General features: G+C 35.5%; 2 long non-coding RNA genes across 3 annotated transcripts in view; one reads left to right on the top strand and one right to left on the bottom strand.

The window, feature by feature from the left end:
- The first annotated feature begins 1,831 nt into the window (after positions 1-1,831).
- Positions 1,832-17,164, top strand: LOC310898813. 2 transcript variants are annotated; one of them, XR_014583732.1, is made up of 4 exons: positions 1,832-1,970; positions 6,408-6,492; positions 10,093-10,217; positions 10,789-17,164. It is a non-coding gene; the product is annotated as an uncharacterized lncRNA (long non-coding RNA). The 2 variants fall into 2 exon arrangements; XR_014583733.1 differs by lacking the exon at positions 6,408-6,492 and having other exon boundaries at positions 1,861-1,970.
- Positions 17,165-17,281: 117 nt separating this feature from the next.
- Positions 17,282-25,637, bottom strand: part of LOC310898808 — a 50,717-nt gene continuing 42,361 nt past the window's right edge. Inside the window, exon 4 of the long non-coding RNA XR_014583727.1 lies at positions 17,282-25,402. This is a non-coding gene — a long non-coding RNA (uncharacterized lncRNA). The remainder of the gene's footprint in view (positions 25,403-25,637) is intronic.

The following is a 25,637-nucleotide window of genomic DNA, read 5'->3' as shown; positions in this document are numbered from 1 at the left end:
GCTATATACCCCAGACCTTAAATGTCCCATTAATGCAGTTTAACCCCAGAATAAATCTGTCTTTAATTAGAAGGCATATTCTTCATTATTGAACTGAAAGTAGTCCATCCAGTCTTACTCCAGATTCTCCTTAAGTTTAGTTCATTTAATGAGTAAAGTAAGGCACCACAACTTACTTTCTTTTTATATTTCTGTAACTTTTATTTTGTTGTAAATAGGCTAATGCTTATTGTTTGTATAAAAACAAAGGAGAAACACCTAAAATATTTCTGAAGACACTTTTTTTTTTTTTCCTTTACTGATTTACTAGAGAGTCCATAATTTTTCTCTAAAGAATTTGGTGAGAAATTTTATTATTTTTTAGATCAAGGACCGAGACATCTATTTCACATTGGAATTGTATTATAGATTTTTGGTTTTTGATTTTGTTGTTGTTTGTTTTGTTTGTTTGTTTTTAAGAAATAACTCTTCAAGTCTGCAACTCAAAGGCATGTGAGAGAAAAATAATTTTTCAATATTGTTTCTTTCCCCCTGTATCTGAACCAAAATAGAGGAATTAATGTTAAACATCCTAAGTTTAGGGCACATCAGAACTCGTTTCAATACTAATAATAACAGTAGCTGGTGTTTTATATGTTTGCTTTTCAGTGCAGTTCAGATTCATTACTTCACTAAACTGAACAGAATAGCAAACATTATCCATAGGAAATATGAAAAGTGAAATGAGTTACTATAGATAGAGTTACTCCTAATACCCCCTTGGGTCACTGCTTAAAGCCTCTGTTCTGAGGTATTCAAAAAAGGCTCAGTTTGGGCACAGCACACCATGCTCACCCTGGAGCTAAGGATGAGATCACTTCTGCATTTTGGCTTTTTCTTGCTCCTTTAATTCTTATTTCCTGCTGTGTTATTGGACAGTAAGTATAGTAAGTGATAGTTTTAATGGTTAGTCATCTTTTTTATCCCCTGCTGAATGACCTGTGTTTCATTCTTGTAATTTTAGCTGGCATAGAGCACATTATTTTAGCAACTATGTTATATATTTTATTTCTACAAAATGAGTGAAGAATGTAACCATTTCTAGCTAAAAAGTGTCTACCCTTTGAGAGATTTATAAAAATTAGTGCATACAGCAACTCAGGGCAGCAATGAAAAAACTGCACATGTATATATAGCAGATTGATGCCTGCTATAAAGTATTGGGGTACACTGTTTCTTACTCCTCCTATTCTGAAAGTTTACAAACAGTCTTACAGCAAAGTAAGGGACAACAGAAGGAAAACACACACACACAAATCTTTGTTGTGCCACATACTATTAGCAAGGCCTGCACTGATCATACAGTTCTAAAAAAAAAAGCATATATCAATTCAAGAACAAACCTGAGGTTTATTTTAATATCACATGAAAAACTGAGCAACTAATCAAAAAATAAAAATAAAAAAGAATCACAGAGCTCAATGGAAAATTTAGATTTTACTACAAACTGAAATGTCATGATCTACTGCTCTCTCTAGAGTAAATTAAGGTTTATGCCAGAACAGGAAAACTACTTTCAAAAACAAATTCAAAGAAAGGTCATCCCTGTATATAAAAATTCAGTTTAATGACTTCTATACTTAGAAGAGCATCTGTTCTTCAGAAGCACACATGGCAAATATATTTTTTTTTATAACAGGGTTTTAGTTACATACAGTATATTTAAATCTTTTTTTCTAGTTTAGACTTGTAGACTGTTATATTAACTATTTTTTCACTCCAAACTGAAATGTATAATAAGCTGTGCTGGGAAATGAAGGTTGTCTTTCTCTGTTTTGCAGCTGAAATAAGTTAACCACCAGTCTCTAGAGGTGTTACTACCTGCTTTGCAACAGCCACCATATTACCAGATCTTCCACAAGCAGCGGTTCAGTGTAAGAGGTACCATAATTCAGAAGCTAGCTGTTCAATATTGGAGCTTTCATGGCCAGGTAACATGGTGGTGGGCAAAGCTGTGTGTCTTTGAAAACTATTTTCACAGACTGCATATCCATTTGAAAACAGTATATGATTTCCTCTCAGGTAGTAGATGTATATATATTACGTGAAAAATGCATCCTCCTTTCCAAATGTTGAGCTATCAAAGATTGAATCTTAGTAACTAGCTCTGATACTTAACTTATCATTTGTACAGAAATCACAAGAACAAACAAGCAAAAAAACTGGGAAGTACTTTGAGATCAAAATAAATACAAACATGAATAAACCAAAAATGTGAATAAAACAAACTGGAAACAGGCACAATTTCTACATTTTTCCAGATCAAGTCATCATGATCATACACACTCATGTCATCATATGCACTCTCACATAACTCCTAAGTATCACAGTGTCTGATTGCTGCGTTCTCTCTTCAGCCTTGAGGGCTGTATTTGCCCAGAGGCACATGGTTCATATATCATGGGTATAGGAAAGACTGCTGACACACAGGAAAGCAATCCTCTCTTCTCCTACATGACCAAAATGTCTCTCTGGAAGTGCAGGAGCAGAACAAGACAGCACAGCAGTTCTTTGTCACTGTATAAAACAATCGTTCACAGTCAGTCTAAATTGCCAGAAGTACACTTCAAGGAACAAATAAGGTTTTAAGCTCTGGTCTTAAAAAATAAAATAAATAAATAAAAATAAAATGTTCGATTAGATATTGATGTAGGTGCTAAGGTGAGAAGTGGAATTAAAAAGACAATACGATACTGGTAATTGTGAGTTATTTGTCTCTTTATTTCCTGTACCAAATTGTTAAAGAGATCTGCAATATCAGGGCTTTCAAAGATTTATAAATACTCCTTTTTCCATCTCATTTGAACGTCTTTAGAACAGAACACATGCTGCTGTAAAGTGGTTAATGTTACTGAGATTTGCAGATAAAGGAGAACAAGTGCCCAATATCACACAAGAAGTCTATGGCAAAGCAAAGACTTGAATCATGGTCTGCTTGCTTGCTTGCTTGCTTTCTTTGTTTTAGTACTCATTTTAGTTCAAAATACTCTAAACTGAAAAGTATACTATATAACAAGGATATATGTATAGTACTGTTTTCTTATTGCTTTTCTGGTGAGAAGTCTCAGTCATAGAAGATATCTAAGTAAACGGGCCTTTCTGTGAGAATCAGGAAGATCTTTCCGTTCTGTAAAGGAATCTCATTTTTCTGTAACTCAGTGATTTCACAATATCTCTGACTCACACAGAGCCTGTTCTACAGCCTGTTGCAGTTACAGAGTTTTCAAGCAGTATAGTGGTTTCCAAGCAGTTGAATTAACTAGTAAGGAAGATGATATGTTTGTATTTTAATAAGTCATACTTTCTCAATTTAACATGTTCAAACTAACTGAACTTTCCAAGGTCTTTATGAGCAAAATTTATCTAGTTGCCTCACATAATCATAGCACACTTCCATTTCTAAAAAAAGCTCATGATGTCATGGTGACTGACATCAAAAGAGTATTTGTGGGTCATTTTAGTTTTTTATATCACGTTTCTAATTTTTATTCTTTTCACTTTAGAGCCACTAAATAAATGTTTACCTATTTCTCATATTTGTAAGTATAGTTCTGACATTTTATCTGATTCTAAACTGCAGGGTCATCAGGCTGTCGGTTTCCCTTAAGTATATCAGATTTAGGCTTTTCTTTTAATTTTAATTTAATTTTACTTTATTTTTATTCACAAAGTCCCTGTGTCTAGCTCAGACAGGAAGGGAGATCCTGTGTTTCTTTGGACAGACATAGAAACCTGGACTCTTGGGACCCTCTAGGAGCTTTAGTGTTTCTTCTCAAATCACTTGCATTTGTTCTTTTCCTCCAATATTTTTCCATGACATGGTTTTGACTGATTCTATAAAGTTAATGATTGTAGGAAAAGAAGTAGTTTTGGAGAAAAAAAAAAGTGTGATGTGTGAGCTTCAGAAGTTTAGTTCCTTGAATGAAGAAATATTCATACCAAATAAAACTTTAATTTGCTATTTAAAGACAGTAGTGGGAGGTATATGAAATAATCTCTGTCCCAGTTACTTGTGACAGAAATATTAAATTTCTGAAGCTTGCAGTATGAATTTCAGTTTGTTTTCTTTTTGAAGTATCTTATATTTTTCCCTATATGCTCATCAATTATTATGTCAGTCATAACTATTTTTTTTAAGGGAACAAGTATAGTTTCTTGAGAAGACAGAACACTGGTGTTTACTTACAAGAACTGATATGAAGCAAATTTATCTTTTAGTACTGAAGCAAAAGAATCTGTTAAAAGTAGCATTATTGAACACCTGGAGTACATATTTTCCAAGCTATGATCATTCTTGTACAGTATTTTTAGAATTCTGTGTGAATGGACAAATGTTCAAAAATATTTAATGCATAGGTGCTGACAATATATTTTCTTTTTTTTTTTATTGGGGTATGTGGATTTCTATTGTACCTCTCCTGATGGCTCATGTGGGGTTCTTCTCCAAGCCATTTGGCTGAGTCAGGATTTTCCATCTTGAAGCAGGTGTGTGTCTAGAAGCAGTAACCTATCCACAGAAAGAGCTTCAGGGACTACAGAGATCAACCCTTTGCTGCTTTATTTAACCCATTCTTTACTTGACATGGATAGGAAATATCTTTCATATCCCTAAGTTCTCATCTGAGTATATTGTGTGAACAAAACCCGTATCTATTCTGTTAGTTATTACGAATTTTTTTCCTATGTATCTTAGACTGTTTTAGTCAAAGGCTAAATTTTGCATTCCCATCTATTTACACCGGCAGAAACCCTCAGACATACTATAACCTCTCATACATTCAGGCTTATCTCCTTAACTACTGTAGGTCCTTTATCTCCTGGAGTAGAATTTTATTAGCTCAACATACAAACTCTGTTATGTATCGATGGTATGTCTGCCAATGTTTTCTTTCCTTTTCCTATTATTTCTGAAAATATGCATCTCAAGCTATTTCTAAGCTTGGGAATGACTCTACTTCTGAAGAAGGCAAGGCGTCCTGGCTTCATTTTGACCCTTCGCAAGTCTTCTCTCTCCTTCCCGTCTCCCATTAAATGACCACGTTTCTGAGGAACTGGTGACCTGGAAAGGTACTGTGGATGTTCTGGCCAGCTAAAGGACTGGGACCTAAGGGAATACCACAGTTATGACCCATGGCAGCTGACACTTGTCTCAAGTGGAGACCTAGGAGCTGATCTGGGTCTGTAAGTGTAGCTCTCCTTGGCACACCTCTGTCAGGAGCAACTGGTAGTGCCAGCAGCCTGATACAGTGAATTGTTATGATCCCTCCTTCCCTCACAGCCTTTTTCTGTTATGACTGATAACTTTTGTTTTGCCCTGTTAAAGACAGAATTCTAAGCTCCAATTCAGAACTTCTCTTAAACACTCAGTCATACTTCAGTCATTTCTGAAAATGGTGCTTTGTATGTTTTGCCTGCTGTCAAACAAATAACAGAAGTATTTCTCTAGGATAACAATCAGCTACCTAAAACCACAGTTTCTTTCTGAGAAACTTGTGATATTTCTTACTGAGTTAGATCATTTAAATGTTCAATTAACCTCAGTTGCTCAGGTTTTCATCACAACTATGTATCTCTCAATTTCTAAACCATATGCAGGTATTTCTTAAACAATTTTTACCCCATCACAGTCCATCCTGTATATTGAATATGGGCAAGCTTTGCTTACAGAAAGGTGGGTATGCATGTATTAACTATAATAACATGAAACCTATCAGGAAAACTGTTGGTAAATTTCAGCTTAACTTTGAGTATAAAAAAAAAATCTTACCTAAATCTTCTCTCAGACATCATCCAAAGATTTCAGCGGAAAACTTCCACACAACTAATCTAAGACAGATAATAGGTACAGAAAATTTTATCTCCAAACTTAACATTAAGTGAAAATGGGAAAATGGAATTCTGTGATCAGAAGGTTGGGGGAAGTAATAAGTATTCCTAATTATGGTATACTCAAAAAATTTTCCAAATCTGACAGTTATAGGGGAAGAGTGATTTATTTCTTTTATTTCTTCTAATTTAGAAATAATGCTAAATATTTTCATTTTATATTTATTATTTTTGCTGAATTTTCTGGAGTTTACTTGCAATTTACAAAACATTAAATTATAGAAACTGTTTATGAAGGAAATAAAACTCAGATTTATGGATTTCTTGAAAAGCTATTCTGTTTATTCTAAAATGAAATATCTTCTCATGTTTCAAGGACAACTAAAAAATAAATCAAACCAAGTATTCTCACCTTAGTAAATTCTACTAGGCCAAAGCTCTTTGACAGATTATTCAAATCTGTATCTTTAGGAAAGAATTAAAAATTGCATTTTTATCTCCAAAGTGATAACAAAGAATGTGTCCTCTGATATTTACTGCAGAATACTTGAAGTGGATATATATGTTTTGGAAAATAATCTTGGAGTGAATGCTTACATATTAAAATTCTGGAAAGATAAAAATAAGGTAAGAAAGACTTTTTTTTTTTTTCATGTGACATGCAAAGTTGTTTATTATGTAGTTATACAAAGACAGCATGCAAAACAGCTGCCTAAAGGAAGGTAGATATTGGAGACTACGAAGTACAGTGAAGGTAACAGTAGTCTTGTGGTTTGGACAATCTATACTGACACTAGGCAGGACTCAAATTTGAAAGCACTCAGAATAAGAATAAATAAGTTGAAGCATTTGTTTTACTGGCAGAAGACAAAGATTGAACTTCTACACCGAAATCAAACTCACTTTTTCCAGAAAAACTCACAGTAGTTAAGCGCAAATGAGTGCTTACAGATGCCTCCATGTATTGCACAAACAGACTAGTGAAGTACTGGAATTTTTTCTAATCAGTTTTTGGGTGATGTTTTGACTTTTTGTAGACCAAACTCAACAAACAAAAATTTATTTTAAAAAATAATCTAATTTCTACTTGACTTGAAGGTAGTCACTAGCCTTACGTGCAAAGATACCTACTAATATGGAGCATATTTAAAGGCTAAATACACATGCCCATAATATATCTGCATTCTTCATCTGTGGAAACTGCATCCAAAATGATAGAAGTTTTCCAGGCAGATTACACCAGCATGACTAGAACAATTATGGTCTAATTAAGGTTAAGAATGGATGAACAGCATCAACAAAGTTAAACAAATGTCAGAGATATATTTCAAAGGGGACTATGGCTGGAAAAAAAAAAGAAAAAAAAAAGGATAAGCAACATTAATGTTGCATCAGTGTGGTTAGAAGTGCAGGCTGAATATACCAGGACAGAAATTTGAAAAATTGCTCTAATATGACTTGTCACACTTATTATAAGGTTTATAAATTCTGCCACAGACTGTAACTCCTACTAGTCAAGTTTTCTTGGCAATTCTTTTTCCAGAGAAGACCCATTTGTTTTTGTGGGATGTAGTAGGTAAGTTTAGAAACCTAAGTTCTACATTCGTATCCCTCCCACAACCAGTAAAACTGTTGTTTTTACTATGTGATTTTTTTAAACCGCATAACAATGATCACATATATTGTGTAGTTTACTCTTCTCTGGGGAGATGGGATCTGGATAAGTTGATTCATCATGTTTGTGACAAAGGCAGAAAGCATTTTTGCTTCTTTTATTGGCAGATGGTAAGAGATCAGGTAAGTTGTTCAAAGATGTACAGTTCATGTAGTTTATGATAGGTTTGAAGTTTCTCCTTGCTCTTTTCTATTACTGCTCTGAGACCTTGAACCTGTAAACAGATGAAGACCTTTTGACCCTGTTCCAGTAGATGGGAACTAAGACTGCACAGGCTTGACCATTAATAAGCCATGTTTATAAATGGAATAAACCATATAAACCAGCAAATACATGAAGTAATTTGTGCATGCATTAGTTTATATTTGTGTATGTATTTTCCAAATAATTTATTTTCATTATCTATTTCCTATGTCAAACAACTGCAGTCCAAACATTTCTATGCTTGGGAAAATCAGAAGTTTTTTCAGTACAAACATTTTGTTAATCTAATCTCAGGATTTAGAATAAAGCGGCACCATTATCTAGCCTACCTTGAATCTGTGATATTTCAGTTGCTCAAAGGAATGTCAAAATCAGTTACAGTATAAAGGCAGCAGTTGTTCTGACAGCTGAAGCATGAACTGAATCTGTCTAGCAAAATTAGCCTAATATGGTCAAATTGCTTTTGCTTTTTAACTGTGTATGGGCAACAGCCAGACACTGTGTGTGACTTTCACATCAAAAGCGGTGCATTTCACAGCATGCTTTACATTCAGCCTTGCTTACTGTAAGAACCACCAAATAAAAAATATCATATACTGGAATTACATAGCAAATTGCTATGGCCATTAATAAACAATAGGAAAACAATACCTCTTTGTCTTTTTTTTTTTTTTTCAAAGCCTTCACTGCAATGCTTCACAGTTTCTATTTTTTCTTCACACCAATACCAATTAAACTTCTGCATGGAACCTTATTCCTCACACATAGATAAAAATCCTATATAATGCTTTGTTTCTGCTTATTACAATATGATAGCTTCAAACTTAAGCTTTGTGAGAAATCCCTCCAGTTGTTAAGGATATGAGTCATTTTCCTTTATTTAGCAAGTAGCATGACACAGATCCATCTCAAATTTGCATGGAACAAGCAAATAACCAAAACTTTCTGAAACTTGTATTAAGTTGTTTTATTTAGATTTTCATTCTTTAAACTTGTGGAATGATAAGAGTGGGTTTAATTTGAATATATATGTTGTTTCCACTGTCTTTTAGACGTGTTTTACAAAACATGCAGATGTGTTTTATCTATTAGCAGTTTCCTATGTTTTTTTTCAGCTCTGTTTTTTGCATACTTTTCTGAGGAAAGATAGATCTGCATGGTTACCTTTCAAAATGGGAGATATAGGAGGGACAAAAACTTGAAAACACAACTAAATTTAGAGTTTTCCAATGAGGCATAATTGCATTAGGAACTATGATCAGCTTCCTTTGTATCACCTCAGCTTTAACAGACATTTTCTGCATCCATGGCAGTATTTCCAGATTTTTTCTGTTACCTTTGCTGACTCTCCAAGTTGATTATTTCAGCAGTAGACACATTTTTTTTTTTCAATCAGTGGAAAGAAGGGCAAATACTGATTTTTTTTAACCCAGAAAATTGTTTTAACATGACAATATGACATGTGCCCACCAAATCAGCAACCTGTATCTTCTTGGTTCTATGTTAACTATGTTGTTTCCAAAGATGAAATGTAGTAAAGGGGAAAGTGCTTAAAATCGAATGCCATAGTATATAACTTGTGAACTTCTCCAGTCTTTTCAAAGCCTTGTGCAAATGCTCAAACTAAGTCATCTAGAAGTGGAATGATCTTGGTTCTTGATTCTAGAGAGCTTAGTGATTTTTCATGTGATCATTTGGTGTCCTCTGTTGACAAATAGAATGGAAGTCGTGATTTAGTGTTTGGCGTGTATCAGCAATGCACTTACATTACAAAACAGACTAAATACAGTAGCAAAGACCTAGGTGGCTGCTGTGTAGAAATATTTGTTTTAGATTTGCTTGATTCTGGCAGATTTTCAGCTGCCATCACTCCTGGAAAAAATATTCAGGCAGTTTGGTTTTATTAGTATTCGTGACACCACAATCATAGTGTTACCTACATATGAGTTGGCTCATTTAGTGCGAGGCTTAGTATGTCTATGCAACTGCATGCATTGCAGTGTACACTCACAGAACAGAAAAACACCGTGGACTTTGTCAACCCCACTCTACTACCTCTCTGTCTACAGAAACCTATGTCAAGTCTTCAGGGATATTTTCTGGTTATGATGTTCAGCCAGAGGATAAAAGAAGTTCCTGGCTTCTTTCAAATGTTAGCTTATGAAAAGCTTATGAAATATTAGCTTATGAAACCAAAAATGATAATGGACTAAATCTATCATGACAACACTGAAAGTTCAGCATTTTTTCCCTTGTTTCTTTTTGGAGCAGTAGCTTTAGCTTTGTTGCACATCACAAGCACAGCATATATGTTCTCCTGTTTTCATATTCCATTATGTTTCACACAGACCAAGAAGTAACTACTTGTCCTTCTAAAGGTGAAGAACTATCAATGTGAAGAAGAGTATTGACTGAAGTAAGCCCATAACACAGCTGTTGACATCCTAACCTTTCTCTTACAGTTCACAAATCGGTGAGTATTCTTTTGAGCTATTCCAAATAAAGAGAATCCTTCTAACTGAGAGCCAAGAGAGCAGCAAAACATGTTTCTCCAGAAGCACATGGCTTCGGAAAGAAAACTTAAATGGGAAAATGTATAGTCATGACCATCACACAGAGAAAACAAAGCTGCATTGAGAGTGCCTGCAGGCTGTAGGCTCAGCAACCTTAGAACAGAAAATTGTCACTGTTTACTTCAATTTAGAATTCTTGTTATCCTCAATTTGTTCTTTTCCATAGCAGAAGAATATAATGAAGGTTGTTGAGGAGGAAGATGACACTGTAATTGATAATGTCATTTAAGCAGTGCTTATTGGGAATCAAAAACCAACAGTTGGAAATGGTAAATGTACATTACTGTAAACTAAAAAGATGTTATAAAAATTAGCAGATCAGTCATCAGAATCTGCATCAACCCTTTGGAGATTAGCTGAATTAGAAGTACTTTAGTACACAGCCACTCCTCTGTTTGCTGCTATTGAATGAAAGACATGCCATTCTTACATGTTTTAACTTACACTGCCCATGGAATTTTCTTTCTTTAGGTTGTTAAGAAGTGGTCCAAGAAAGAAAGGAAATTATGCTCCTTGCCTCACACCAATACCTTTAGATCTATTTGTATAAAGAAGACTTATAGCTTGGCTTTCTACCTAGAATGTTTTCTGCCATTACCTTGCCTGTTACAGCAGTAATTTGTCAAATTGCCTCTATGCAAACACAGGTAGCATGGACAATAAACAAGAGGAGTTAGTCATGGGCATGTCTGCAAGGCTATGATCTTATTGGCGTCATGGAGATGTGGTGGAAGAGGTCCTATGACTGGAATGGTGGAGTGCAAGGATACAAGCTCTTTAGGAAAGACAGATGGGGAAGATGCGAGTGGGGGTGTTTCTTTCTATGTGAATGACCAGCTGAAGCGTGTGGAGCTCCACCTGGGGATGGATGAGGAGCTGACCGAGAGCTTATGGGTCAGCATTAAAAGAAGAGCAGAGACAGGTGATATTATAGTGGAGATTTGCTACAGTCCACCCAACCAGGATGACCAAGTGGTTGAGGCCCTCTATAGACAGATAGGAGCAGCCTCAAATTCACAAGCCCGGCTCATCATGAGGGCCTTCAACCACCTTGATATCTGTTGGAGGGACAACATAGCAGGGCATAAACAATCCATGAAGCTCCTGGAATGTGTAGAGGATAACTTCCTTCTCCAAGTGACAGAGAAGCCAACAAGGAGAGATGCTATGCTGGACTTCATTGTCACCAACAAGGAGAGGATTGTGAGGAATGTAAAGCTCAAGGGCAGCCTTGACCATGAAATGGTGGCATTGAAGATTCTTAGGAAAGCAAGGAAGACACACAGCAAGCTTGCTACCTTGGACTTCAGGAGAGCAGACTTTGGCCTTCTCAGGGATCTGCTTGATAGCTCATGGGATAAAGACTTGGAGGGAAGTGAGGCCCAGGAAAGCTGGTTGATACTCATGGATCACTTTCTCCAAGCAATGCATTTCAACAAAGAGGAAGTCAGGCAAAAATGCCAGGACACCTGTCCAGGCAACCTGTTGATTAAAATGTCACGTTATGGACGAAATATTTTTCTACAGGGTTTGTTTTTGAATTTATCATGTGGGTATAGATGATGAGGTGGCAAAAGGTTACTGCAGAAACTGTTGAAAAAGAAGTAGAAATGCTACATAATTACCATCTCTTTACTCACATGACATTAATTCTATAAGTGGTGCTAAAATATCAGATAAATTACATTAAGCTTTTAAGTTATATAAGCTATACGTTTAGGGTGGGGAAGGGGGGTTAGTTTGGCTGTCTTTAGCAATGACTGCACTGCATTGCTCATATTTTCCATGACCTACTCATTCACTGATTTATAACATATTATTTGAGTTATCACATACTGAAAGGCACTGAAAATGGGAGTGATCAGAATGTATAAAAGCTTTTGTTGAAACAGCTCTATTTATATGCTTCACATAAAGCTTAGCACTTCTAGCTATAGTAACAATTTCCCTCATTTTAAGCAATTTTCTTGTCTCGTTAGTTTTTGCACCTTTATCTACACATAAAGATAATTATAGTTTCAGTAGCATCAGTATCTCCCATAAGTTAAACTATGCATATAACTTAGAAGCCATTTAAAGTTTAAGAAGACCTTCATTGTGTTTCCCTCTCTCACTCCTTTCTTTTCTTCTAACTCACACAAATAATGGCTTCTGAAAGGAGGGGGAAAATAGGTTAACAATAACCTCCCAGGCAGGAATTCTAATGAGATTCAAACTTGTCCCTGTCTCATCCTCATTTCCTTTCCTGGCAGGTCTGATTGCTTATATGTTTGATGTCTTTCGTGAAATGTTTCTTTGGAAATTATTTTTAAAGGGCATGACATACACAAGAGAGAAGATGGAGGGAAATCTTGATTAAAAAAATCCAGAGTTGTGTTGCATTTGTTCTTTACACCTCTCAGAACTGATCTCTTCATGTAAATATCCTGCATAATTTTTCATCTTTCTGTGTTGTTTCAAGACTACTAGTTTTTAATTCAGAAAACTCTAGTCTTTCTCAGCTTTGTATAAATTAATTCCCTTCTTATTGTCTCAATTTCCTGTTATAGTTTTGCTACTGTTCAAATACTAGCTTGTAGCTTGTACAGATTTTTTTCCCTCTTGTTTTCACTGTGTTGAGTATACATTATTCCATTATCTCTCTATATATCACATAGTGGGAACTTTGTCAGCCAACATTATACTTGTAATCTGTAAAAACACTGTTGAAGTCCTTGTTTTTAGCTATTGTAACAATCTGAAGTAAATGATACTAAGAAAAAATATTTATGTTCCAAAAACAGTCATTACTTTATTGTTTTCTTTTTTATTTTAATTTTTTATTTTTTAGTGAAGATGTTCTCCCAAGTCGTTTTAATGTTTGATGGTAATCTTCACCTCCCTTAGCCAACAGTTGCCTTCCCAGAAGCAGCCTTGTTGATCCTTACCAGTATAAGCTAGGGTAGTAACAATATTATGCCTCAACCAAAGGTGAGTCAGGTGATCTTTAAAAAAAGTGTTAATTGAAGAAGTAGGGTTCTTGAGGCATATGTACAGCTTCAGCTCACTGTATACAGCAAGACGTCTCACTGTGGTATTGAGATCTTATCCTATCATTTGATGTTTGAGCCTTTAGGCAAGTACTTAGCCCTCAGCCTCCCAACTCCAGGTTATGTGTCATATGATGTTTGATGGCATTCATTTTAGCAGGCCAGGTCAGGTGTCCTATTTTCTTGTACAACGTTGTTCTTGCTCAGTTTTTTCTTATATGTTCTGTTTGTTGTGCCTAAATAATTTTTACCCATTGCATTTCTTCAATGACTGGTAATTGACTATTAGTGGGTTATTTCTAGCCCTTGGCCATTTTGTTTCAAGCTTGTGCTCTTTTATTTATTTGTTTATATATATATTTTTTGTATTTTTTCAGATATGATGAGTTTGAAATATAAAACCTTAGAAGATCAGTCCTATTTATGAATATTTGCAGAACTTTTCTAATGCTTAGTAATTTCCTTACAGATTTTGAACAAAAAAAGGAAGAGTTCAATAAATATGTATGTTTTAGGTGAGGCAGGAAGGATTGGAGACATTGACTATTCTAATGAAGCAATGTGCCTGATCTGGGAACAGCTGGACCAGGCTAGTGCACCAATCTGCATAATAGTGGAGGGAGTTTCTTCAGGAAAACAAATAACAGAAGTAGCATTCCTACTCATTCATTTTTTTTTCTCCTGGATCTTCACTAGCAAGTTGTTTTGTACCTGAGGAAATTGTTCTCCTCTCACATAAATTTCAAGCACTGATTCTGATGGTTATATTAATATATTTTTTTTCAGTCTGAAGAATCTTAAAATGTTTTTGGCTGAGAGGCACAGTCTTTATAATTTTATTATGTGTAAGATAGTTGTGGATAAGGTAGAGACACCCACAAAATTCATTGGCACAGGTACAGGTAATAGAGATACTTGGCATGGGATTTAAATAGTCCCTTAACAGGTGAAGGGATAAAAAAGAATCATCAGGAGTGTCTCTGTGTATACACCCTCTCTCCTCTCTTCCTCTCACCTGTTTTCCCTATGGCAACTACATATTGTGGGTCTGGAGCCAGTGACACACTTGGGAAGATTTGCTATTCAGTCACTCAGTAGTAGCATTAGGGAGATTAGTTAGTTAGGCTAAGCAAGGCTTGGTTAATCATGTACTGCTTCTGTGTATAAATCCATAGAGACCCATTGAAGAAAATTGATTTTAGGATGCATGATAAAACAGCTGTCAAAAGTAGAAAGAGATTTTTGTCAAAGAAATTGAAACATTCTCTTGCTTTTATAAAAAGGCATGAAGACCATTTTTAGTTGCTCTGTAAGTTAAGGTATTATCTTTCCAGTATTTCTGCCTCATGGGGTTGAGCACACATGAACTGAATTCGTAGTTCTGGAGCATGCCACATAACGTCATACAGAGCTCAAGGACAGAGAGACACCCTCATGAACAGTACTTCAGTGTCCCGACACAGTCATGTGTGATAGCACCAGACCCCTGGATCTGTTCATGTAATGAAAAGAGGTTCTAGTAGTTGGGCTTTGGGGTGAAAAAAAAGCCCCCATCTTCTTCAGTTATTCTTGGGATTAATTAAAGTCCTCATAGCCCTAGACTGTAAATCCATGCTATGAGCAATTTCTCAAGTAGTCCAACTGCTTTTGGAGAAAGTACAGTTCCTACTAATATGTCTTATATAGCTCATGAACCTGGAAAAATCCTATACACAATTTTTTAACTTTCATACAGTTTGACTGAGACTGATAGGAATACAGACTTTTTTTTTGTTTCTTCTTCCTTGACAGGTATTTGCACAGATGAGCACACATCTGTCTTATGCAAGTTCTTTGAAGTTTTATCCATTCTTATTATGACCATGACAAGTAAAGGAGGATTTCCTTAGCTTGTTGGCAGAAAACACTGATAATTCCATTCATGGGACCTACTTCCATGTCTCTTCTCCATTTGAACTTTACTAACTTCAATTTCTAGCCTTTCCTTTTTCATAGTACCTCAAATCTTTCAGGATCAGTTCCTTCTAGTAATAGCATTTTTTACTGCAGTGCTGTAAAAAATGGGGGATATAATGCTTCCAGTCTCTTAACTGTGACAAGACAACTAATGACTCACTCAGAAAATGACTGCCTGTTGATTCAGTAACATTTTCCCTCATACATACTTTGAATATTTTGAAAAGAATATTTTTCTAGAAGAGAATCTTGGAGTGATGTATATGAAATATTTTCAGGAATCTTTCATGCTGATTCACAAAGTTATTTGCTTTCTATACAACAATTAGAAACCTTCCTCAGTTACAGCAAACAAAAAGAGGAAAGTGATACTGATTTGAGTGTATTACAAACTCTATCACTTTGAGGGACATACACAGAATACCAGGTAAAATATATAAGTGAATCTTGCAAAATATTTTGTCTTTCACCATCATATGCTAAAATCTATACTGCAGTTTGCAGTCAGGTCCTGTCCATATAGTCAGGACATACCCTGATCTTGTATCACAGCTGGAACAAGTGGCATGTCACATTCTCATATGCTTGGATTTTTCTTGGAAGGATCCCTGAATACACAGGTGGAGAGGAAGCCACTGCATATCACACACATTCAAGGAAGTAGAACTGTGGGCTGCAACAAGAAAAAATTGGCTACTCTATAAGTAGACACATCCATTTCCTTCCATCCCAATTTGCAGATTATCAGCTAGACATCCGACTTACTCCACTAGAACTGTATTTGTATTATTTTCCCCTGTTACTTTTCCTTATTTATACCCTTGTACTGCTAATCTTGGATTAATTTTTTTTTTCGGGCTTTTACCTTGATAAAGATATTTTGTGATGTTTCCAGAATCTGGTGTAGTCTTAGGAGTTCCTTCTGTATAGTTGTTAGATCAAAAGATCTCCCAAATGTATCTTTGTGGATTGCTGTGAGTTTTTCACAATCGGTCCTTTCAGCTGATAATATTTTAAAGTAAGTTGCTCAAATTTTCCAGTTCTTGGTAATTCTTTAGACTATATTTGAAGATGTTTGTGGCAGCTTCTAATGCACATGATATTTTAGCAGATTTTTACACCCAGAAAAATCTTTTGACACTAAGGGTTGCCTTTATATTTTGACATATTTTGTACTTAGATTGCACTTCACTTAGAGAAAATATTATTGGAAAATTGCCGTTCCTTCTCTTCCTCTAGTCAATAATGAGAAATGTTGAACATATACCTCAGTCCAGTCTTTCCATTCTGTTTAGATTTAGAAGAGGTAGACCTTCTGCTGTGCAAAGCACTGAAAAACTGTTTGGAGTAATAACAAAACATAACTCAAGAAAGGGGATTGAGCACTCTGTGATATGAAAAGCTTAAGTCAGAGTTGAGAGATTACACAAAATATGGGACACGTCTTACGCAAACAGCTTCAGAATAGATCTGAGATTTTTTAATTTTTTTTTTCAGAATGGAGACAGAAGAATATAAATGCAACAGAAATACTATACTGCTCACACTGCTGGATTTCCAACGGACTGTTCACATATTAAAAAAGATTAATATACCATGTGAAAAGATTTACAGGCTCAGATCACAGATGCATAGCCTTTGGCTTCATATAGCAATTGCTTAACAAAACCTCTTAACTGTGTTTTCTAGTGGAAAGCAAAAGGAAATAATGTCAATGATGAAACAGATGACAGTGAGTGCAATGGGAAAATTAAATGTTATGCATTTAATATACATTATATTATATTCATTTCTCTTAATGTATAACAGATATGTCTTGTTATATCTTGGCAATTCTGTCTTCAGTTTTTAATTTCACTGTCCACATGTTACACACCAGTCTGTAAAGAACAGATATGGCTACAAATTAATCAGATGAATTTTTGTTGTCCAGAAATTAGTCATTGATTTTTTTTGAGAAATCATCACATTCCTTTCCCTTTTCTGTTCTCTTTATTGTAGTATATTTGTACATATTTATTTTATCTGTGTTTGCATGCACTTCTCCCAGCTATATAACTTTGCATCTTGCTATTTCTGTTCTGAGATTTTATTTTTCTTTTCCTACTCATCCATTAATAATAAAAATTGTCAGCAATCATCCCTTGCTCTTTTGCCTACAAAAACATGAAGATGAGAAGGTCAAAGGAAGAAGCAATCTGTTATAGCTGAACAAAACATGAGCCAAATATGTGATCACACCATTTACTTGTAACTCAAAAAAAAAAAATCCACACAAATTACGAGTTCTGGGTTCTTTTTGCTGTAGCACAAGAGGGCAGTGTTTCATTAATTCTAACTTGTTTTCTGCTCAGCATTACAATGAAGCCAGGATTGACATTGATCTAGGATCAGATTAACACCAAACGATCAGTGTTATAAGCAAATAGGTCGCTGGCAGAGAATAAAATTTATATGAAGAAGAAAGGCTCTAGTAAATTAACCTATTATTCCAAAATTTTGTAGAAATTTCTTAAAGACTGATAATATCACAGAAGGAAAAAAATTAACAGCAAGAATGAAAATTTCAATAAAAATAAATAAATTCAAAGCCCAAAGTATTTAATTTTCTAATAATTAGAGAATATGGAAGGCTAAACTAGGAAAGACAACAGAGCCAGCCAAAGAAAATGGGTAATAATGTGAATCTTAAGAAAGACATAACAAAAGGTGTGTGAATGTGTATGCCTGTGTGTGTTCATACATGTTTGTGGATGTGTGTATACATATATACAAAAGAAACAGAGAGTGAGAGACTTGAAAGTATTGAGAACACAAGAATTGAAAAGGTAATGACAGAAGACTATTAGGAGTTATTCATGCTGCCTTAATTTGGGCAACCAATCTGTTTCTTTCCTTTTTGTATTTCTCTCAGCTAATTAATACAATTCCTCACTCAAATGTATTTTGCAGATTCCTGTCATAAGTGTCAGATGTTCTCCCTCCATTGTACTCATTTGTACTCATTTAAGGCTGTTCATTGACATTGACTTTTTCAAGGACTGATGTCAGCCTATTTGGGGGCTCCAGCTCTAATCAGATGACCAATTATTCAAACTAGGAAAAAAAAAAAAGATAATTATTGTAAGTCATGATGAATCCAACTCTGGATATTTGTGAGCCAAATCTGGAGCCAAAATTTTAATATGGATTCTTAGATCTTGATGACTTTATAGTAGCACCTACCATGCAGACCTCCAGCTCCTGTTTAGAGGAGAACTGATGCCCTGCTCTACACTTATTCTAATAAATGATTTACTAAGTCACATCTTGACCTTGCAAAATGCAGCAGCTCTCTCAGTTTGTCCTAAAAGCACCTACTTGGCTTGAAACCATGCATTTGTTCTACACAAAAATAGATATTGGTCAACCTGTTTCATCATCCTATTTTACTCTTAACTCCAGGAGAGTAGCCTATGTACTGTCCTTGAAGTATTAATTTTTTTAAATGGAAGTATACATGTTGTTTTTGCTAATACATTAGTCTCTGTTTTGGCATAGATTTGCCACTTAGGATGCCATATATTTCCTAAAACAGGAATCAGCATCTTCAAGCTATATCTTAACAATCACTTATTCTGGACTAAAATTAGTCCAGTATTGTTTATTATAGCTTAAAATGTAATAATTCTTATGACTCAGTAAAGCTAGCAATGTATTCTTCCTTTGCTGACCAGTTGTCTTTTCTTCAGCATTAGCTAGAGGCTAAAGTAATGTTTGTCTATAAATGACGTGAATTGTTTCCCAGCAAACCGTGGACCATTGCATGTGACAAGTTCCTAGATTTTCACACCATGCAAAAACATAGTCTTAAGGCTATTTATGACACTTGAGATAGGAAGGTCAGATATGTGTTCAATTTCTAAGTATTTGGAAGAGCTGCAAAGTGCATCCAAGTGCTTCTGTCTCTGCAGCTCACTTCTTTCCAGTGCCCAACTGAAAATTAAGAAGAGAATTCCTCTGGACAAGCAAGCAAATTTCTTGGCTGAACTCTGAATCTGTTATAAACATTTCGGTATCTTTCATTTTCTCAGACTACTAGGTAGGCATTCTTTTCAATGTTGAATTATTTTTACTGTACAAGTTTATGAGTAGTCTCCCTCTGCACACTGGCAGCTTCTGCAAAGTAGTGTACCCATGGATTCAGCAAACTTACCTGTATGGAGAAAGGAAAAGTACTCTTCATAAATAAAGTAGGCTAAGTAATTTCCTGCTGAAGTTGTCAACTGTAAGCTAAGGAAGCATCTATATTTCCATACATGCCAGTAATTCTATAGATAATTTTACCCAAATGGAAACGAGGATGATTGACTAAAGCTGTCTATACACATTTACAAATCCTTGGTTTCAAAGAACTGAGTTATAAAGGGAACCCCAAAACTAATACACATTGTTCATATGCTTTCATATTGTTTCATATTGTTTTTCATTAGTTCAAATAACTGCAGTGAAAAATGAGTGGGATTCCTCTCACCAAACTCAACAATCTGTAAGTTAAAATTTGGCCCAAACTTGGGCAACCTCAACAATGAGGACAATGCTACTTTTTCTAGAGTCAAAACTTAAAGACAAGATGTATTGCTCATCCCTTCCTTTGATGACAAAAGGAAACTAAGAGCTCCATTTCCTCTCTGTACCTAACTTTCAGAGATTTTATAAGCAGAAATAAATCCTACCTCAAAATTCATTGCAGTTAACTAAACAGTTAAAGAGTTGATTCAGTAAGTTTGTATGATCTGCAATCCAAGTTAATTCAAGATTATAGAGTAAAATAAATTCCATCCTAAAGCAGCAAAAAGTGCTCATTACCAGCCCAGTGATTTATTACTTTTTTTTTTTTTTTCCCCAACTTACTCCAGGCTCTTTGGTTAACATGGTTACGAGTTAGTGTAAAGGTAAAGGGGCCTTATCCACTGCCCTGGGCTGAAGCAGCAGGACTGCTTATCACATTCAGCATGTGTCCCAAAGCTCTTCTGTTTTCCTATTCTACAGTACTTTATTTTTCCATTGCTTCGGTCTTTGTCCAGTTTATCTGAAAATAATGAAATCTATATTGAAGTTTTTAAACCAGTATTTTTAGGAGTTTTGTACTTGGGTATTCTTTACCAAGAATATACCAGACAACCGTTCTCATCATTAGCTGCCTTTGTTTTGCCTTTTTTTTTAATACGTAAAATCATTATAAACTAATGTTCCATGCAAGCTTGCTGGGAGATGTATATTGCTTTGGGAAGGAGTACCTTACCAGAGATGAGAAGATTCTGAAGAAACACAGTGTCTCAACAGTTTTCAACTAAAATCTGAGAATTATTGGCACAAACTCAAGTGCAAAACTTTTCAAATATATATAGGTGATGGGTATGAATGCTGCCCATTTAATAAACAACACTGTCCTCCAAGGCAAGGTGATTCCCTTCTTTTAACAGTCTCTTACTAAGAGAAAGGTGAAGCGCTTTTTTTAGGCAAGTTGTTTTGGAGAGCACAGAATGTTTTCACTTAGTCCATACTTCCTTTTTTTATGTGTAACATAAACATCTATCATAAGGCTCACCACACAGAAGTGATGTTGTGGTTTCACCTTGGCAGGGAGCTCAGTGCCACCCAGGCAGTCTCTTACTCACTCTCCCCAGGTGGGATGGGGGAAAGAATCGGAAAGATACAAGTGCAAGAACTCATGGGTTAAGATAAGAACAGTTTACTAGGCAAAGCAAAAGCTGCATGCACAAGCAAAGCAGAACAACACATTCTCTTGCTAGGACTTATCAACAAGCAGGCATTCAGCCACTTCCAGGAAAGCAGGGCTCGCTCATCACACATAATGGTTTCTTGGGAAGACAAACGCCATCACTCAGAATGTCCCAACCTTCCACTTCTTTACCCCAACTTTTATTGCTAAGCATGATACCATAAGGTATGGAATATCTCTTTGGAAAGCCTGGGTCAGCTGTCCTGGTTCTGTCCCCTCCCAGCTTCTTGTGCATGCTGGCAGGGCAGCATAAGCTGAAAAGTGACATAGATCACTTTCTTGCTGAAGACAAAAGTATCTTAAACATATATTTAAAAAATAATGTACATTGCTTTCTGATATATGAGTATATAAGTTGCCAACTCTTGCTGCCATGTCTAAATAGGTAAACTGAGAGTTGAATGAGTTTTTGATGTATACAAGAAGAAGGAGGGAGGATAGAAGGAAGGAAGAAAGAAAGGAAGGATGGAAGAAAAGAAGGGAGGGAGAGAGGGAGAAAGAGACAAAAGAGGGGGAAAAAGAAAACAGAAGAGGAAGGGCTGGAAAGGGACAGAAAGAGAGTTAAAATTATGAGTACCTAATCAATGCTAAAGTATCCCAGCCTAAGGCATTATCTATGGTAATTTCAGTGTTTCACTATGAACACTGTCATATTGGCCTTAATTAAATCAAAGTCGATCATTTTCATCATGGAAAAAAGGACTGAACAATATGTGAGAGACCTTCATGGTGGCTGAGAAAAGAATGTCTTTCAGTCCTGTTGCCTTTCAGTAATGATACAGTGTAGTAGGAAGGCAGTGATAAGTTCCAAGCTACAGACCAAAAGTTTTTACATTATGATGAAAAGGTAACAAATAGATATGCTACATGCTGCTGGCAGATGCAACAAAGGGCTTGTGGGATAAGTGTATTCTTCTGAAGACCATGTCTGTAGGCCATGTGAGATATCCTGGGATATCTCAAATGCTACTACATACCTGTTTTGGCAGCTGAACCAAGTGCTTAAACATAAATAAAATCAACCATATACAAAATCTTTAGCAGCCATAAATATGAAAATGATGCTACAGTTTGTTTCCTTCAGCACCCCAGGAGCTAACTATTCATTTTCATTGTGTGTAACAATAAATCTCAGTTAAACACTTTTTTTTTTTTGCAGTGTTCCAGTTTTTCCAGCTAGTCTGTCACACGACACTACCTCCCAGATGATTTTGAACTGTAAACTCTTTCTGATTGTGCATCTCTCTTTCATCTGTCCAGTGGGAATTGGACACATTGTTTTCCCAGCTGAGTACCCTTTACAGTTTTCTTTCCTCTTCAAATACAAACCAAATTTTCAAACTCATATAAGCTAATGGGTACCATCGGAAAAACAATTGAATTGATTTTTTGTTTCTTTGTTTTATAATATACTGCCTATTGTGAATGAAGTGAGGACCTCTGCAAAACTGATGTCAGTACTGAACAAAAGCTGAAGACTGCATATGCAACTTTAATATTTAAAAACCATAAAAAGAAACAGCTAGGGAGTTAGAGATCAATTCTCTATTTGGCCCTACTTAGTTTCTTTGTCAGCTGTTGAGAGAGTAATATCAAAAACTTCCGGGAGAAGCATCTGTAGATGGCATACAGACTATGAATTATGGTACATAGTAGCTATATTACAGAGCCATGGAGTAATCTGAATTATTTGGTTAAATGATCACCAATGTGTTCACATACTAGCCAAAGACAAGGAAGCAAAGAAGACAGATTAAACCTACTGAAATTCCAGAATCTCTTCAAAGGAGACATACAGAGTGCTGTAAATATAAATAATTGTCTAAGGCTAGGTTCTCAGCAGTTTTGTGGAAAAAAGGCTACTGTATTAATAAAAAGGAGAATATCACATAGAAGATGGAAGTTGAGTTTTACATCAGCACATTACACTGATGAACCAGCTGTTAAAATACTATGGCCCCTTCTGTTATCCATACTTGGAGAAGAGTGTTGAAATCATAAAGACATTTCAAATCAGTGCTCCAAAAATGATGCGACACTGAAAACCAAGCCTTTAAGGAGCTCATCTTATCAAGTTGAGTGAAGTGTTTCTTAACGCCCATGGAAACTTGCCTATGCACAGGAAAAAATAAATAAATCTGATAATGAAATACTTTCCAATTTTGCTGACCAAAGTGTAACCGGGCCTAATAGTTGGAAGTTGATGTTAGACAAATTCAACCTTGAAATTAGAAGCAATTTCCTGTCTGTAAGGGCAAATAAACAAGTTTCAGGGAAAATGGTAGACTAACTACTCCTTAATATCTTTTGGATGAGACCAGGTTTTCTTTTTCCCTAAATAGTATGGTAACATAGTTTCTGGGAGAAATTCAAGGCCCATAGGCATGTTTGAGTTAGTTAGCTAGGATCATTCTTTTAAAGCTTTAATTTGTGAATATATGAGTTGGCTTATTCATCTACTTCTTTGCTGAACTTTGAATAAAAGAATATTGCCCCAACATTTCTGCTACTTGCCAGAGTGTTTTGGAAGAGCATTATTCCTAGAGGCACAACTGATCAGATGAGTTCTTGATTGCAGTTGTTTTTCTCCTTCTTCCTCTGAAACATCATCCAGTAGTATAGTCATGATTAAATGTAAGAGTAGGATTTTTTTTTTTCTCAAAAAAAAAAAAAAGAGGAGAGAGGGAGTAGAGTAGAAGGGAGGAACAGAGGGAAAGTTGAAATTCTCTGAAACTTGGATGGGAAATTGACAGTTTCATCTGCTTGGGCCACATATACGATTATACTAGCCGGTCATTTTCCTGCCAATGTAGATCCCTCCAGGCATTGTCAGTATTTTTATCTCTGCTGTTCCCTTTCTATATGAGTTTCATTTTATTCTGTAACTAGAGACTGCATACTTAACATGGGCATATCTGTATGTACATGGCTGTGTTACACCAGATGTCTGCATGGATGATATAATGAGCCTTTTGGCATTACTTATTTTTATTTTGTTCATTTTCCCACTTGTAGTTCATTATCAGTCCACCAAAAATACAGTCGTGATAGTCATGTTATCTGTGCTACTCCTTGAACCTAAGGACTCCTTACTGATTTATACTGGCTTTACTGGCACAATTTTGCATTAGCACTGAGATAATGTCAGAAGATGGCCCCTGTGTCCTTCTCATAGAAACTGAGTTAGTGCTTTGCCTAAAAATATAGGCACAGTGTTTTTGAAGTTCACTTATCAGTAAAGGCCTAAGATCTCAGAACAAAGTGTGAGAAGCAGATTCTTTATAACAATAAGCTGGCAGCAATTTTTGATAGAGAAGAAACCAGAGGAAACAGGGAAGGGAAGAAAAAAAAAAAAAAGAAAAAAAAAAGAAAAAAAAAAGACTTTCTGTCTATGTTTCTTTCAAAAGCTTTAATGTAAACACAATAGCAGAAGCATTTGAAAAGAGGCTCCGAGGAATGTCTGCCCTTACAGAAGTAGAAAGGGAAGGACAACTACAGTTTACCTATATTTAGGCATATGCAACCTGCACAGTTTTTCAGTTATTATTTCCTATCCTATTTCTGTGGCAAATAACATCAAAGTTGCCTAAATGACTGTAAAGAAGCCAAATATCATACATTGTCTCTGATTTCCACTTTGAGCATTTTGCTCCTCAAGGCCCTTATCAAAAGTAAAAGCTTTTCATCTTATGACCTAGCAGTCATCCCAATTCACTGGAATGGCTTCTGACAACAATGTTTATTTTTTATTTTTTTTCTTTAAAATTATGAATCTTTGGCAGAAGTCAGATTTTTCACTTTTAAGCTGGAGAAATGTTCATTATAATAAGACTATGGTTTAAAAATGAAATAAAATATGTTGAATAGACCAAGAAAAAACACATCAGAAAAGCTTTGGAAAATATACTAAAGGTGTTTACACAAATGATTGGCTGTAAATAAATCTCAGAAGTCTAAAAATAGACCAGTGGGATATAAATACCGTTAGGAATACCTTGTCATTTTTGACTTCATGTGAAGGACATTGGTAACAGTCAAAAAACTGTAACAGAAGCTAACAAATGATTCAGGTCACTGCAAGAAAATGTAAGAGAAGGCAAGTCACCAGCATACATAGGATATATAAGAACTTATATATATATATCAGATACAAAAGGATCTCCTAGACGGGGGTTCCATTTTCTGCCTTTTCAACCGTTGGCTTTCATTGTAGCTTTTGATTTCATAGTTTCAAAAATAGCCAGTACCGTCCCTCAGAACTGTTTATTAGTGTTGTTTCAAGGTCTCTTCCACTTTGAGGTACGGCAGAAGGGAGCTAGAATGTAAAAACAAACAGCTCTGTGAGACAGGAACTAATTGTTAAGCAAATATAATGGATTGAAACTGAGATTGTGTACCAGTAAAGAGGTAATTTGGGTAAATTGTTTCATAAGTGATGGACAGCATGTACCAAAGCATGCACCTGAACTACTATACTGCACAATACCTTCAGGATTGAGCTGAGGGTACATGAAAGAAAAAAAGAGAAAAAACACAGGAGAGCCACTTAG

The sequence above is a fragment of the Anser anser genome (assembly GCF_964211835.1).
Source record: "Anser anser genome assembly, chromosome: 4".
Lineage (NCBI taxonomy): Eukaryota > Metazoa > Chordata > Aves > Anseriformes > Anatidae > Anser > Anser anser.
Note: the sequence above shows the minus strand (reverse complement) of the source record. Positions and strands in the feature narration are given on the sequence as shown.